This window comes from Semicossyphus pulcher, unplaced genomic scaffold, assembly GCF_022749685.1.
Source record: "Semicossyphus pulcher isolate SPU_LCO1_2020_fin unplaced genomic scaffold, fSemPul1.0.p SCAF_15, whole genome shotgun sequence".
Classification (NCBI taxonomy): domain Eukaryota; kingdom Metazoa; phylum Chordata; class Actinopteri; order Labriformes; family Labridae; genus Semicossyphus; species Semicossyphus pulcher.
The window spans coordinates 7951641-7967058 of record NW_027211659.1 but is presented as its reverse complement, the minus strand read 5'-3'; the positions used below and the strand labels follow the sequence as shown (position 1 = coordinate 7967058).

At 44.9% G+C, this 15418-nt stretch overlaps 1 protein-coding gene across 2 annotated transcripts in view; it reads right to left on the bottom strand.

The window, feature by feature from the left end:
* Positions 1-14846, bottom strand: part of il1rapl1a (interleukin 1 receptor accessory protein-like 1a) — a 195341-nt gene extending 180495 nt beyond the window's left edge. For both annotated transcript variants that reach the window (XM_069663292.1, XM_069663293.1), the window contains exon 1: positions 14732-14846. The gene's annotated coding sequence lies outside the window, so the exon portion shown is untranslated. The remainder of the gene's footprint in view (positions 1-14731) is intronic.
* Between the last annotated feature and the right edge of the window lie 572 nt (positions 14847-15418).

Here is a 15418-nt window from a genome sequence, read left to right as displayed (position 1 = left end):
ATTCTTTCTTCAAGTGCACATATTGAGAAACAAACAGGACCCCGGGAGGTGGGGGGATCTGCTCATTGGGAGCCTGTAATGCAATCATGAAGTGGCTCTTTCACCTTCATCAGATTATTTGATCACAAAAAAAGATGCTCTTCTGTCTCGGATAAACTACAGCACAAGCTTTCCTGAAACCTCCCAATCCTAGAAAGAGGAACGAGGGCTGTGATTGGCTTTGCACGCTTGAGTTGCCTGACAGACGTATACCTGCTATAGAGGAGCACAATCCCCTGATGGGGAATCAGCAGAAGCTGTTTACAGTGCTAGCACACTGCCTTATGTTGCAGGCTGAACAAAAACTGCGCCTGTGATGGAAAAGGGAAAGGTAGCACGCACTAAATAGCATAGAAAAAAGTCCTTATATTCCCTATTTTCCTCTCCTATCTCGCCTGAGGCTGTGAAATGTGCTGGATGTGCCTGTATTAGCGCTGTGCGGAGGAGCACTGCGGTCCATCCTCTCAAACCGACAGCGGTTTCTTAAAACGCCGCTCCCTGAAGACAGGAAATGCTGGCCTGAGCACTTTTCAGCCGGAATGTGCATTTACGCTTTGGTATCTATGACAGAGTCTATCCTATTGTCTAGAGGAGCCATCGTGGTGGCGATGGAGCCTAAATGAGGCCAATAATGGTCGCCTGCTCGGTCCCCAGAGTCTCGCCTGTTTAAAAATCGATTCTCTGCTTGACTGGGGACAGGCTGGGAAGAGAGAGGACTGGGAGAAATGGAGAGGAAAGTAAGAGGCGGGGGTTGAGAGGTTACGGAAGATAAGGAAGATGCCACAAGAGGAAAACAGCCACATGTTGAATTATCAGTTCAATACTTTTGATTAAATATCAATCGATTTGTTCATCTCCTGTTTGCCCTGTCTGTTGTATATCACCGTAGACTGCTTTCCTGTGGTTTACACTGCCTTTCCTGCGTACTTTGTGCCACACTTTGGGTTACCAGTTTGGTATGAGATGTGCAGTATAAATACCTTTTATCATGTTATTTTATATCATGTAGGGTGGTAGATTAGCTTATTTAGTTGTTGTAGTCCTCCTGATTATGGAAGCCCCTTGTAAATCCATTTGGGTTCCACCAGATTCCACCAACACATGAGCATGGTGTCATATCTGTATATATTACACATCACATAAAGTGGTTATTAAGGATTCGTTGAGCCTATTGTGCACAGATCAGTTGTGACCAATGTGACCCGCAGCCTTATTATATCACTGATTCCGGGGTGGCAAGTGTTCTGGTTTTCGTTTGCTTGTAGTCCGAGCAATATTGACCAATCACATATCAGCAGGCTGCGGCGCATGAAGGAAAACCAGCAAAAGCAGGCGGAACAGAATTTCAACAGAGGTAAGACCCATTAATTACAAGTACATCACAAAAAAACCCAGTTTATTTTCTATAGAAAATGCAGCATTTGGAAAAGGAAGTGTTGACTGGAAGTCGTTTATCGCTAACTGTTGGCTACACATGCCTGGGCATGTTCACAGTTGTCCCCAGAGGCTAGATCATCATCAGACTAATGGGATCCAAGATTGACCTCATTCTGTTGTAAAGATACAGACTGCTATTTTGAAAAACATGCCTGTCTTATTACTTTTAAATTAGTTTTTCCCTCCTGTTTTAACTCTCTAGACTACAGCATCTTGCTTTGGATGCATGTCGCCTCAATGTTTACAATTAGTTGGAGATAAGACACTGAAATCATGAACCAGGAAGCAGAAGTTTGAAACCATACCTTGTCCCAGCTCAGCTCTTACAATGTTTCTGCATATGGATATGAAACAGTGTGTGGAAAATACTTCTACCAACTTCATAAAACTTCACTGCCGTGGATAAAACGAGCCGAGGAGTACCACAGAAATACTATCAAAAATATCTTAATGCTCTGGGCTCTTTGGAGTGATTCTACAAAACCTCCAATTTTAAAATGATCTGTTAAGATATCATCTCTCTTTCAACTTCTGCTGGACCAAAAAACCCAACAATAGCTCATTCTGTTCAAGCCAGGAGAAGAAACTAACGCATTCACCACCAACACAAAGCATGGCAACTTACCAAAGTAAGAGAGAACCCGTCACAGACTCGGTGGAAAAAAATCTTCTCTCCTACTCCGCTGCCTACAGAGCGCCCAGGATGCTGCCGGCTTTGGCAGAGGGAGATATATAGGCTTCATCGGCAACTGGACCAATGAGAGTAACTTGTGGGTGTTGCAGAACAATAGCTACAGCCAACCCAAAGTCCCAAACACACACACACACACACACACACACACACACACAAAGAGAGCAATGGAAGGGGTATGAAAGCCTTATTAGACAGACGAGGTCTTATTGAACGAATGGTATCGCACACTCGCTGGGGACGAGGGAACGGATGGATGCATGGATGGATGGAGGGAGCATGGGGACTCAGAGGATGTTTTATTTATCATGTGCTTATCTGTTGCTCTTATTTACACCACCTGTCTCACTTCAGCTCCGCTGTGTTTGAACTACAGTCCTTAAGTCAGAATGTGTGACCTTCAGCTCCTCCTACCGACCCTCCTGTTCACTCCACCGTGTGCCACAATGGGACTAAAACTCAGTCTCCAATTAAGGCCCCCCTGAGGACACAGTACAATATAGAACTCAACTACAATAGACAATGCAGACATATAGATTTATTCTGTCTTTGCTTTGGAGATTTCCAGGCCCAAACATGCAGCCAAGTGGCAGATTGTGTTATTTGTATGTTGGACTGACATGATTTTGGACAATTCCAACAGCAATGTGTTGGAATCAAGTGAAAAAAAGACAACTTTTTTTTAAACTTCTTGCTACTTTCTTTTTCGCAGCACAACTTTTTGGGGGTGGGGGCTTTTTAAGCCTTTATTTATAGGACAGCTGAAGAGAGACAGGTAGCGTGGGGAGGAGAGAGTGGGGAATGACACCAAAAGACCGGCAGACACAGGAGTCGAGCGTGCGATCAGTGCGTCGAGGACTGTAGCCTCTGTACATGGGCCGCCTGCTCTACCAACTGAGCTAAACCAGCGCCCAATGAAGACACAACTTTTACCAGATGCAAAGTAATGAAGTCCCTTTTTGTGGCAATGGAAGATTAAAAAACTGTGATCCGATAATTAGGAAACTTGGTAGCCTTTCTTTTAGCCCAAAGCTAACAGATTCAGTTGATCAAGAGAAGTAAAGTAGGTGGAAGAGTTATTAACTTTCCCTAATGTTCGGTGTTCATTATAATAAGGCAACAGCTGGATTAAGGCCAATATATATGGTATATTATTAGCATTGTCCACAGAGGCCTGTATGGACGTTACACAGCTATATCTACAGAAGTAGGAATGCTGTTATATATTTAAGCAGTTTATTGCTCCTAAGTCAATTCCCTTGTTTTGATTCTGCCCTGATTTTAACTTTAGTCTCCACTAAAGAAAAAAACATCCTTCTTCCTCCTGTAATAAGTTCCTGATTGGAGAGGGATGCTTTGCATGGAAGCCTTTGCCATTAGTGTGTGACTGAGTGCGTGAATGTGACATGGAGTGTAAAAGCACTTTGAGTGGTCGGAAAAATAGAAAAGCGCTATATAAGCGCGGTCCATTTACAATTTAATAAATGTTCTGCTTTTTGGGACTTATGTTGCATTCCATTTGTACTCGGAAGTTCGGAGTTCTGAGTTCCTAGTCGGAAATTTCAACTGGGACGCCCCCTGAGGTTGGATTTCCGACCTCTCCAACCCCGCCCTCCTATCTCCGTGCATCAACAGTAATTGAAAGCTGTATTAACTGTTTATTATCATATCGTATTTCTAACAATGGCTAACGTAGCTAAAGCTATGCACGCATATAGCTACTGTTTATAAGGCCTTCTGTCTTATTTGTGTTTCATCAGTCTCACCATGTCTTACTTATTGGTTCTATCGCTCCCGATGTTATAGAGTACATAGACTTACTGACACAAGTGAATTGACACATAATGGGCTGCTAATGCTACATACATTCTTTTACATTGACAGACAATCAGACTGGCTTTTAAACCTGAATACTTATTATTCACTTTGGATGGTGATTCAAAAATGTTGCTCTAAATTCCTTGATACACACACACGCACATACACGCACACACACAAACAGACTCAGTATCATTGATTGTTCTCTGACCAGCGCTGTATTCATTCTACAACAGTGCAGCTGCTGTGGGGGGAAGGCCCTGCGGGGAGCAGTCCAGTTATATCAGATGGAATCTTATTACAGGACTTAGGTGAATAGAATCAGATCTGCAAGACAGTCTGTGTGTCTGTGTGTGTGCGTATGTGTGCGTGTGTGTGTGTGTCCCTGCTGTGAGGTTATCCAGGGTTCCATCCATGGAATATGGAGAGGGCTTTGTCAATCGCTACCCTAGCCCGTGAATAGCCTGAGCTCTTCTCAGGCCATGTGTTCAGCTTCTCTTGTGGCGTATTATAATTAGATACATAACACTGCCATATTACTGTCATATGAAAGCAAAGCAGAGCTACAGCAGAGCCAAAAATGAGCAGAAAACCGGGAGAGCCTGGGTGAAAGTCCAGTCTGCTTCTCTTTTCCTTTTTTTCCCCCCCCTGACATTCTGTAAGACTGGGCAGGCTGATCTGCACTGGTGTGTGGATGGATGGAGAAAAAAAAAAAAGGAGGAAGAGGAGGAGAGGCAGCGGGAGACAGAGAGGGAGAGCGGGGGGAGGAATGGCCGGGGCTGCAAGCCTAGGAGACGTGCCAGATCCCTGCTGGAGCCAAGAACAGGACTGACTGGGCCTGTGTGTCAGATCAGTGTGCACAGGCGTGCACACACACACACACACACACACTAACACACATTCTAGCATATGCAGGGTGAACAGACACATAGATGTCACTGACCTTCGACAAACGCACTACAATGTCACAGCTCCATCACTAAGTGATCATTTTGTAATGATCCACCATCATGTGTACGTTCGATACCATTTATTCCTTCCCAATACCACGACTTGAGTATTGACCGATACCAAGTACTCCTTCAATACTAATGAAATAAAAAAGCACCATATTGATGGTAAACAAACGATTGCTGACATTTTGCTATCTTTGAATAACCTAACACACTCTGCTAGCACTGGATTGTTGTTGCATGTTATTGTCACAAATGATTGACCTGAAATTAGTTGATTTTTGGGGACTAATTAGTTTTTTTATCAGATGGGCTCGTACTTGGTGAAAGCCAAAGTGATGCCTATTGTTGGCAGTATCCGAGGCATTGACTGGCATACTAGCTGACACCGTTATCCACTGGCATACTCGCCAATACCCATATCGACTGGCATACTCCCCAATACCCATATCAATATTCACGTTAGGCAGTATCAGATGTGTCAATTGGCATACTTGCTGATACTGATAGCCATACCTATTTAAGGCACTATCACAGGTATCGATTGGCATACTCACTGATATCCATACCTATTTAAGGCACTATAAGCGTATCGATTGGCATACTCGCCGATATCCATACCTATTTAAGGCACTATAAGAGGTATCGATTGGCATACTCGACGATATCCATACCTATTTAAGGCACTATCAGAGGTATCGATTGGCATACTTGACGATACCGATATCTACTGGTATACTGGCTGATATCAGTATAGACTGGCATGCTCTCCGATACTGATATCAATACCCATGTTGGGCAGTGTCCGAGGCATTGACTGGCATACTTGTTGATACCTATATCGACTGTCAAACTTGTAGATAGTGGTAGCGATTCCCAAATTGATACCAGTATCGTAGGGCAGCATCAGAACAACTTGTTAATTATGAGTTCTCCACATCCAAGAATTTCCAGTTCTGGCTCATGGAGGACGTCTCGTCTTCCTGTGCATGTGCGTCCTTGTGAACATGATTGGACGAGTTTTTAAAGGCTTTAAACACTTGGCGGGGACTCTGTACGCGCTCATTACTGACCAATGGCACTAATAGCCAGCATCCTGTACACAATGTGGGCCTACATCAGAGCCGGCTGTTCCACACAGTGCAATATTTATGGCAGTCCCTCCCCCCCGGGGACTCATTGCACCATAACACAGACCACTGCAGCTGACAAAATAACAGCGCACAGTGTTCTAGCTTTAGGAAACAGTAGAAACACCTCTCATTCTCTCTCGTTTCGCCTCTCACTGCTTCTCTTTTTCTCCCTCGCCAATTCTCGCATGACCTTGTCTCAATTTTTTGTCTTTCCTTCTTCATAGCTTAGAGCTGAGGCCATCCGAGTGGATTTCAGAGACAAGTTGACAAGCCGAGAAACAGAAAATTGAGCTAAAGTCCCTCTTCTGACTCTCCTTTTTCTGTGGTCCAGTCCACTGAGAGATCACGGCTTACAATTTCACTGTTGTGAGCAAATCTGATCTTGAAATTCTGACAACCGCCAGGAGATTTTAAACATCTCCGTCTCCAAGGAAGGCTGCATTGGTGATTCGCTTTCCACGCCAATTCCACACAAAAAAAGACGATTGAATTACACCTTCAAATGCAATTTCATCCTGTAAGACATGGCAATTTGCCAAGACTAATCTTGTGTGTTTAAAGAAAGAACTCCTTTCTCTCTGTGCGTAGCATGTGCACATTTGGTTGTGCTATATCTCCTCTCTTACACATTGGCCCCATGGGACATTGGCAAGATATTCCCAGAACCAATGCAAAGTGACAGCTGAGAGAATGAATCCATTACAGCTGGTGTTGTCCACCCGGCCTGTGTTATGACAAAGCTGATGGAAGCATGTGAGCACAGAGAGGAAAACCTAATGAGAATAGAGTCAGATCTATTCAAGTGGGTTCCCGTAACACACATGTGGGAAATAATAAAACATTGTCCAGACGGTTTTTGTCTTCAGTAGTCATGTTCAATTACATCTGCAGCTGAGAGGACATGAAACTTGTTCTCCAGACTTAATGAAAAAACAAGTTATTTGACATTTTCTTTTCAAAATGACGCTTGTAATCGTCGTCTGATTTGGTGTCCACATCAGAACAACAACACTGAAGGTCATTCTCTTCAGAAAAACAACAAATTACTGTTGTTATGAGCTTTTTCTCCTCAGTGTCTACCTCTGTTACAAAGGCTTGGTTCGTTTGGGCAACTAGAACGAACTAGACGGGGGAGATCACAGTCATGGCTAGTTTAACTTCTGTCGGGGTATAAAAAGGGAAGAGTGTTGATGCCTGTTAATGCCCTGAAAGATCCATCCACCCATACCTTCCCTTGCGTCATGTGACAGACAGCAGCTTTCACTTGTCACAAGATGGTCCCCTACTGTTTTAAAACACCTGCTTTGGATCTGAAGTATTCCTCTCTAATTCCTACCCAGTGATCGTCATTGCAGTTTGACTCTAAATCGATAAGTCCTGACTGGTGCACAGAACTACTTCTAATGCCAAAACAGCGCGACTCTCTCTATATCAAACCAGTGATGACAAACATAAAGAAATCTTTGATGAAAAATAACCAATACTCTTCTAACCTTGGAGAAAAATCGTATGTTCACGGTGGAGTTCATAGGTGCTGATCGAGAGAGATAGAAAATAAATGACTTGAGATTCGACTCGACTTGAGGCAGGATGACTCGGATGACTTGCGTGTGTTGATAAGTTTGAATGTTAGCTGTTAAATATAAAATGATAAAATTCAATGTTGTCAAGTTTCTGTCTAACTATCAAGTATGTACGCAGCGCAAACTGGGAATCATGATTGGACGACTCATGACTGGATGACTGGTTGTCAGTCAAACTCCTCGCTATGGCAACACGCAACATCAAAGCCCCCAAAGAGAAGCCTCATCAGTCGTGCTCGTTACTACTCAATACGGTCTCAGACCAGACCATCATCATGGCTGCGTCTGTGCCAAGATAATACAGATACAATTCACTGTCATACTTTTTGAACAGGTTATATAAATTGGTTAGACGGGCTACTAATACCTTGTCTTTTCTCTTTATAAAGACTGGATACTACAGGTAAGAGTGCTGCATCTTGGGTGGAAAAAAGTGACTCGACTTGCCTTAACTAAGGACTCGACTCGACTTGACATAACCTGTGACTTGACTTGACTTGCCCAACAAAAAATGACTCGAGACTTGCTTGAGAGTTGAGCAAAGATGACTTGGTCACAACACTGGCCTAGAGATTTTGTTGGGTTTAGGCACAGACACATATTGGTTGGGATAACCTCAGATGTAATGGTTACAATTAGTACTAAATACAGTCATGGTTATTGTCATGCTACTTCCTGTTCTGCTCCAGACAGACGTCATTCCTAACAACTCCAACCACTAGAGAGCGTCATTACTTGAAACATATCCCATTTGTTGAAACACCTGATGTGTTTACATCTCTTTGAAGGACAGTCGTGTTTAGATGCAATGTATTCGACTAAACTTATAGTTACAGTAGAGGACCATTGAACGTTTCCTTGTGTAATCGTCCTTCAAAGTCTCTCTCTCTAGTTCTCTCTTGTTGTTGAGGACAGAGTGCTTCAAGCCGGAGGAGCAAACAAGAGCTCAGCTTGTGCGACTGTAAGTGAAAAACAAGTTTGCATACCTTCTTTCAATGTGCTTCAATTTAGTTCATTCACCTTTCCTTAACCTCAATCCGCTTTCCTCTCTTTCTATTCCCCGTCCGCCCTTTTTCCTCATTGATTTAGACTCACCGGCCTTTTTGCATGAAAGCACTGCATAAATGTCTACACATGAAATAGTTACAGCTGGTAAGCAAGCTAAAAACCCCAGCTAAAAAGAATCAACACCACTTTAGTATCAATGTTGTAACTGCTGACGGCTGCGTCTTTCAAACAGCTGAGCTAAAAGGCCAAGATTTTGAAAGTGACAGGCCTGACTTTGTTTACGACATCAACAGCCTTCAAAGTACGGTTAAAGAGAGAGGAGTGAAGTTTGTACCTGAAGCGCTCAGGGTACAAACTTCAGACAGGAAGACAGAAGTTTGGAGCATGAAAGAGAAAGCGAGACAGGTATCGGCGCAGAGATAACTTTGCCGTGCGCTGAGAGAACGACATGTGTCAGAGAGGTTATCAGCGGGGAGATGTCAGTGGAGGTGAGTTCAAGGATCCCCCGTTCCCTGCATTAATGTCTTCACCTACACTGTGCTCTTTCATTGACTGTTTCAAGGTGTTTTAAATCCACCTTTCTGATACTTTAGAGTTAGCCTACACGCTATCTGTAGCCTCTTTTGCACTGCACTCCTGATGTCCCAGCATTGTCCAGATGGGCAGCATGCTTTAACACAAACGGCCGAATTTCTCAACCTGACTTCTTCCTGCAAACCTCCTGGTAAACTGGGTGAGCCGATGTGTGAACGCAGCAGGTGAACCACAAGCGAGTGGGCGGATTGATGACGTATATATCATACGACTGTTGCCAAACCAGAAGAGTGACACATAACAGGATGATTAAAAGCATCCGAGGTTGAGGAAGAAGTTTCATTTACAAGACGGCGATAAAAAAGACGTCAGAGATGAAGAGATGAAGAGAGCTTCTGACTTTGAGGGCCAAGAAGGGACTCTGTCGTGTATGACCAAAAAATAGTACTGCTCTCCCTGTGTGTGTGTGCGTGAACACAGTTCAGCAGCCAACCAATCTCCATCCAAAAGAATACAGGAGTCAGGATGTAGCATCCAGGTACTTTAAGGAGCAGCTCCCTCATATACAGCATGAATAAAGACGATGATTTCGAAGGCATAAACAAGAAGATGGCTATCGAGACCATTCAGGAACAACGTGGCTGCATACTAAAAAAATGGCCGACTTTCAGCTCCAGGTGAAGGTGCATGCTGTGACTTCCGCTCTAAATTGCTTTGAAACTAAAACGTACAGAAGGGGGAACTGATTTACCTGAAAGCAGAACAGAGTGACAACGCTGCTTCGGACTTCCGCAGCTCACTTTGTACGCCGTCTCCTGCCTCATGAGACTTTCCCGCTGTGAGGGACATGTGTTAAACCCAACCATCAGGCTTTGGTGTGGTTCTGGGCCACGGGACATTCGCTTCCACGCTACAAAATAAAAGCATGATTCGCCAAAGAAAAGTCTTTTATACTTGAATAAAGAACTTAGTCCGCCTGTGCTTTTCTTGCCTCTTTTTGTCACTCCAAAAACAGGAAGTAAAGAAGGTTTTTAGCACTTGAGGCCGTTCCATTTGAATCCAACTGATTCCTCATCTGTGTGCTATTCATTTGCTTTTAACTAGCTTGCTAACAAGAGCACATAAACATTCTAAAAAGGAGGATGAGGAGCTGAAAGTGCAGCGATTCCCCCAAACTGCCAAACACTTTGTGAAATTTACAGCTCGAGATTTATGAGACAATTTTGAAAAACAGACATCCTGCAAACAGATTTCCGACACTTCACACCCGACAGTTGTTTGACAAGCGCTGAAATATTGTTTTGTTTTTCTCACTTCATCAAAAACCCCCCCACCTCAGATCATCCCGCTCATTTCAAGACAGCGGGAGAGAATCTGATTCATATTAGCCGCTCTTAACCTCTGCATCATCGCCGGGCTCGACTCTCATTTGGATCTATAAGCTCAAACGCCTCAAGAGTTGGAGCTTGAAGGTCTTGAGACTGGCGTATAAATGCCAGCGTCCTAATTTGTGAGATGGAAACCTGATTTATTGCACATGTTTGGTTATTCTGAAGGGCAGTTAATCAAGCAGTATTCTCCCTGCGCTGTTTATTGTTCCTTTATTGTCAATCAATGTGACAAGGAGGAGATGGTCTTTTAAAACATGACCCTCCTCCAAATATCAATTCCAATAGTTCAGTGATTAAACTAATGAGCACGCGGGAGAGTGTGCGCGTGCACGGTGGCTGAATTAATGAATTAGCTCTCAACCGCAACCTATCCTCCACGTTCTCTGCAACAAATCACTGACCTGTCCTCTCTGCTGCGATCCGAGGGGCTTCATCACGTGACGGACACGCTCTGTCACGTGATCTACGTGTTTTTATTGTGCGCTCGCACGCGTCTGTGCATAATTGAACATTTTGAACCCTTGAGCCAATTCGCCTCAGATGAATCCTCAGCTCCCACATCAAAATGATTATTTCTAAACAAACCGTGTTTAATCGACTGCGTGCCTCCGCGGCACTCTCCATCTGGAGGATGCTGTGTGACAGCTTCCCTTAAATTACAAATATCAATCTGCCACAGTGGGAGCTCAGCTGCCAGTGGCCTCATGGGGGTTCACGTCAAAGCAAGCAGCCTTCAAAACAAAGCCATCAAAACGGCTCGTTGCTGTATGCTTTGTTCTCAGGCAGCCACGCTCATCACCTGATCACAGCTCGGCTTAAATGGCCAAATAACTGAAAAGAAAGGGCTTAATAACAGCCAACTGACTTGTGCACAGGCCCAGTGTGCGGTTCTGGGTCAGCCCTCTGTGGCTCCGCCCCCTCTCCCTCCACGGCAGGGACCGACAGACGCCAGCACCGAGGGCTCCCAATCTGCTGTGTGATCAGCAGCACTCTCCCTAAGCGTGTTTCCCCCCCTTCCTCATCACCGGCTGTCTGCCCGCGGCAACACCACCACTTACACTCCATCCACCCGCTTATTGATACACTTCACCGCAGGATCGCCTTCGAGAGCTCCTTGGGAAAGCAATGGGTCTGCGGGGTGGCCTAATTCAATCAATGTTGGGAGGAAAACACACACATCATTCATCAGCAGCACAGTAGCAGTCGAGGACGACTCTCAGGCAGCTCTTCCTTGCTGCTAGATGACCATTAACACAAACAAATTGGCTCACTGGGGTCCCACTGAGCACTGAGTGGCTTAGTTAAACTGGGGTTATCATGCACTGTTATCACGTAAAGGTACTTTTATACACTCTGGATGAGATATTTTGCAGAAGTAATCACAGAAAACACAATGCAGTCTGTTATTAGGCGCGTGGAGGACGTCATGGCTCCCCTAGGGTTACTTTGATTTCCACTTGGGCTCTGTAACGCTTCCCAAACTGTGTTAATAGCCGGCACGGTGGGCGCCCTGTGCATTATTATACCAGAGCCAGTTGTGCATTTAACCGTGTGGAATACACAAAGAAATGTACGCAAGAACATGCATGTTCACTCTGTGTTCAGAGCCTCAATTTTCCTTCTGACTGACACACATGCAGAGAAAATTATATGTTGACCTTTTAATGTTTCAGGAACTCGGTGGCTTGGAAAAAAAGTCCCTGAATGCAACATTAGCAATACCCAGAAAACTAGCATTAAAGCCTCTTGTTTTACATCCTATTTAAGTGTATTTTAACACGTTTGGTACATTTTACACACAACACAAAAAGAGAAAAACATAATGTGATTGCACTTTGATGTATTCATGGCAGGAGTGCTAGCTTCCGTCATATAAATGCTGTATAACTGAGCAGCATGTGCAGCTCTAACTGGCGCTCCAGCTACTGCGGAGAAAACACGTTTGTCTCATTGCTGGAGCTCTTCTCCATGGTGTTTATGTGTTTCTTTTTTCACAAAACCAACTCTCACGTGGCTGCGCCAAGCACCACTCCATGATGATCAGCTAATGGATTTTAACACCACTCAGTACGCATGATGAGGCCATTTAAAGCAAACACTGTCGTGCAGGACAAAACAGAGGGAGAGTGGGGAAAGAGAGAGAGAGAGAGAGAGCACACAATGAGCTGTGAAAGGGACTGAGCATGTCAATTAAAGGAGGTGGCATGTATTATGTATGAAGTGTATTAGCATAATATACATGAAGGTACAATGGAAGACACAGAAATATTGGAGCATCAAATCGAACCAAAGCCAGAGAGCAACTTCCAAACTGATCCCAGAGTTGAACAAAGGAGCTGTCTGTTTCAGCACCACGGACAGTTCCTGTCATCTTCCCTATGACGAGGTGCTGCTGGCAGCAGAGAGCGGCCTGTCAGTTTTATCTGCTGCTGCACTTTGGAACATCAGACAGAATAAGTCACTTCACCCATTCATTATATGCAAGGCCACATGCGCGTAAAGATCACACCGGAAACCCAGAGTGACACAATCGTTCTTTCAAGACTTTGTAGAGTTTAACAACGTGACTCAGAGATGCGGTTCACCTCTGACCGGACTCCTGTGGCACATATAGGTCACCTGACAAACCATAAGCCTGCTCTGCTTTACGGTACACAGGCCCGAGCTTGGAGTCTTTTCAAAATGCAACTCAGCGAGAAACCAGCGAGACAGCTTGGTTGGATTTAATTGTGTTTCAAGCTGCCTAAACAGTCCCTCTTGTGTGTTTGTGTGTGAGAGAGAGAGAGAGCATGAGAGAGAGAGAGAGAGCGAGCCTACCTTTACAAGCATGCGTTCACTTGCAGCACATGTTCAACTTCATAGCACACAACACATCTCCCCTCAAAACCACTTGAAGCAGGGTCGAGCAAACACAAACATTAACGGAAAAATAAAGAAACTAAACGTTCATAATTGTGGTTTGCAATTCCCGAGATTTGCGTTTGCCCAAAGTGGTGGTGCGTTTCTGTATCCGGCGCTCTTCCACAAATAGGATCATCATCAATCAGCGCTCAGATTCCTGCGTCATGCGTCGGTATTCGCGCTGTGCCACTCATGGGAGCGCGCTGTTTGTCCCCATGGGAAACTCGTACAGTAGGTCGAAAAGGCAAGAAACCCAGTGGCTGTTGGAGCGCGCGCTGGTAGAAGTGTCATTCTCGTGCGGTTAGGTGATCGTAATGACACGGATTGACTGAAAAATGACCGCGTGTGCGCGAGTTTTGGCATCTCGTGTCTGTGTCTCGAATTTAGACTCTGCAACTACAGTGACGCACTCTCTCTCTCTCCCTCTCTCTCCCTCTCTCTCTCTCACACACACACACGCACACATTTTCCAACTAAGAGTGTATGCGTGCATGTGAGACACACAAACACATACAGAGAAAAAGAAAGAGAGAGAGAGCAGGATAAAGAGAGAAAGAGAGAGAGGAAAGGATGAGTTGTTTTTTGGCGCAACCATTTCAAAAACTTGGCTCTGTTTTATTGTGAAAACGGCGCCTCGGTGAATCCAGCAGCCTGTATCCCCCGTATAAAGGCAGGATTGTGCATATAATAAGGCTTACTGGTAGTCTAGCTTGAGGGAAAGCTGCTGCTTCGTTTACACCTTTATCTAAATCCTCTCCTCAGTGAGCTCCAGTGAGCCCGGCGGGCCGGTGTGTGAGACTGCACTGCAGAGGGCTTCTCCGGCAGCTCCATCATTCAAGCTCGTAAGCAAGCACAGCGCAAGACAAATGGAACAAAATAGGGGCACAATCCAGATGATTTCCCCTCTCACAATGCGACACGATTAGTTTAATTGTTTCTCTTCAGCTTTTCTGCTTGTTGTAGCCCGTAATGATCTACATTCGACTTCATCTCTTTGCTGCAACACTGGCAGGTGCTGAACTTCTCCTTACAGCGTCTGACTGGCTCAGAGCCTTTTTAAAACTGATGAATATCAACCGTGTTTTTCTCCAGCATTGCTGGCGCAACTGTCCGGCAGAATCCCAGAGTCACAGTCGATCAATTAATTGCCGCAATAATCGAAGAAGCGACCGAACGAACTTTATGAAACGCTGAGGAAAAACCGTGATATGAAGGCAAAACCAAAGAGGAAAAACTGGCCTACCTTCAACTCGATTCCAAAATGGTACGACGCCGTTTGTCAGTCAGTGGGGAAGGCTTTGGACATCACAACTCCGGCTCAATAGAGAAAACACGTTTCCATAAAATTGGTGCAAGCCAGTGATGGTGTGTGTTTCAGCGAGGTCACCCATTCAGCCAGTCGTCCGGTTTAAATCCAAACAGAATGATGGAGATCGTATCTCTCTGTCCTTTGGGGAAGAAGTGCGCCAAGCGCTCTCCTACGCAGATGTGACTTTGCGCGCTTGAAATAAAGCGGATGATGGGTAGAAAAGGGAAAAAAAGATACTACTACAACCAATAAAAAAAATGTATATAAAAAACGAGTGGGGGCGAAGCTGCCAGATGATCACCCCCCTCCCAAAATGTGACTCAAATCGTGCTCGCTTCCTAATCCTCTCCTGGGTGCTTCTCCTGCCCAGACGCACTGCTCGGTGCGATCCCCACTCAGCAGCGCCGCGGTGGAGGAGATGGGGGGAAAGAAATGTATGGATATAATGGCCAGATCCGATGGGGGGTTCCCTCCACACAGCTCCGCTCTGTAGTTGCACTGCACACGACGAGAAGGATCTCTCCCCGGTCCTAGTGCACCACACACCGTCCCCTGCTGGCGCTATAACGCACGCCGCGCCTGCACCTGCACTCTGTCATTCTCATCGATTAAACAGTGAAA